The sequence below is a fragment of the Suncus etruscus genome, chromosome 3 (genome assembly GCF_024139225.1).
Source record: "Suncus etruscus isolate mSunEtr1 chromosome 3, mSunEtr1.pri.cur, whole genome shotgun sequence".
In the NCBI taxonomy this organism is placed as follows: domain Eukaryota; kingdom Metazoa; phylum Chordata; class Mammalia; order Eulipotyphla; family Soricidae; genus Suncus; species Suncus etruscus.
Genome location: NC_064850.1, coordinates 158,274,128 through 158,276,623, shown reverse-complemented (window position 1 = coordinate 158,276,623; position 2,496 = coordinate 158,274,128).

Here is a 2,496-nt window from a genome sequence, read left to right as displayed (position 1 = left end):
CTGTTTCATTGTAGACATGTATTTGGGCAGGTTTAATACAACTCGTCAAACAAGCATAAGTTTTTTGGAAGAGGAACTATGAGGGAATTAAATAAGGAAGCTGATAATATTGGAAAGAGCTACATCAAAGTTTACAAGGTCTTGGATTAACTAAACGCTGAATGGAAACATGAAACCAGACTGACACTTTCTTGTAAAAATTTGTGCCCAGCAAATAGCAATTTAACATCATTAATTTTACAGACACAAAAAAACTATCAAAATATAATTAAAGGATCATATCAGGTTGATTGCAGTGTCTTGATTGTTGCTGCTGAAGTTGGTGAACCTAAATCAGGTGATTCCAAGAATGGTTATATCCATAAACTTGCTGCTTTAGCTCAGAAACTGATTGTGAAACAATCCATTGTTGATTTCAACAAATATTCCTTTTAGTCACCTTATACCCAGAAAAGATATGAGGAAATTGTTGAGGAAGTTAGTACTTGCACTAAGAAAATTGTACACAACACCGACACAGTTGTTTTTGTATCAGTTTCAGGTTGGGATGGAGACACAAAGTCACCTATTTAAAAAAAGTATCATCAGTAGAACCATGCTGTTTGAAGCCTCAGATTGCATTCTTCTATCAATCCATCTAACTTAAAATGTACCTGCAACTACCCCCCTAGCACACAAAATTGGGCATATTGATATTGCCCCTGTGAGTTAAGTAGTGATGTTTGTTTTTAAAAAATGGCATGATCGCAAAACTTGCATTGAATCCTGTCAATATTACACCTGAAAAGTGTACTGAAATGGTACCATAAAACTCTGAGTGAAGTTTAGTGTGTGGACAATGTGGACTTAAAATGTCAAGATGGGTTTGTCAGAAATAATTCACCCTGACAGTGTGGCTGATGATAGAAACAATATAAGCAGCTGATATCATAGTTCAGATGATTGTTCTGAAGTCAGGCAAGATCAGAACTAGGTTTGCACTCAACCTGAATGGTCAAACAGATCACAATGATGAAAATTTATCATCTAAAAAAAGAAAAACCATTCTGGGAAATAGTTCTTGAAATCATTATTGATGTGGTCTTTGTTAAGTAAACCCATGTATATTGAGAGCCTTTTGGACACTACTCCTTTGGGTCATTTTTCTTTTTCTCGCATGAAATAGTCACTGCTGTGGATTTCATCAAAGCAATGGGCAGACAAGAAAACAGTTGGTGCTTGCTTTGAAACCATGCCTGCACAGAAGTCCTAGAACACTAAATAAAATTATCCCCTGTACCTCCCAAGTCTCAGAACAATTGACCATTTAAATTTCATAGTAAAAGATTGTTTAATTATAGCAATGCATCAAAAAACCTTCACGAGGAAATGGAATTGTTTTATTGACTATGTGTTTATATATTCTGAGAGTAAGAGAGATACAATGCTTTGAATGAGCTTTAAATTAAATATGCGTTTTAATAAAAACAACCTCAAAATTCTGTCACACAACTATCAATATAAAATTTAGTTAAAATTATCAAAGCTAGTAACAGAAATATAAATTATTTATCATATAAATTAGACTTATTAGAATTTTAATTTAATAAATATTGGACAAATTATAAATTAGAATTTGGTCTTTTTCTGAAATAATTTGTATTACTCATATTATAGTAATGGTTCAACCTTAATACAACTAAATAGTGTTTTTAATTAGCTAGCAATATCAGTTATATTTTTAGATTTATTTAAAAAATACATCATATAGTTGACTTATTGACCAAAATATATTTGTTACCAGATTAGTGAGGAAAAGTTATTTTAAAAAAAGAATAGAAAAAAATTAAAAGGGGAGAGAAAAAAAACTTAAAAATGTGCAGGGACATGCAAAGTTGTGAAATTTATTTTATCTTTAATTAGGTCATTAGGAAATACATGTGTTCCTATATAAGTGAGATCAAAGTTATTTTAAAAAGTAATATAAAAAAGAGGCCGGAAAGATAGCATGGAGGTAAGGCATTTTCCTTGCATGCAGAAGGGCTGTGGTTCGAATCCCGGCATCCCATATGGTCCCCTGAGCCTGCCAGGAGCGATTTCTGAGTATAGAGCCAGGAGGACCCCCTGAGCGCTGCCGTGTGTGACCCAAAAACAAAACAAAACAAACAAACAAACAAAAATAATAATATAAAAAGCAAAAAGGAAGTAAAAAAGAAAAGAAAGCAAAGTAAGTACAGTGGCAAGTGAATTTCTCCCATGAAGTCAGTAAGATATTAGCAGGTTTAGTATGTTCTTGTTGTAAACAGTCCATTGTGTTAATTTTATCTGTTTCTGAGCATTAAGTGACCTCAACTATACTTTGACATCTAAGTTGGTGTGTTTTTCTAGAGATGACAGCATCAAACAAATGAAGTTTCCAGGAATACAAAGCACTATTATTGTTCCAAATGAATTTCAAAAGTGCCTGATTCACTTCTTTGAAGAATGTGATGGGATCGCATTAAATCTTTACAATGC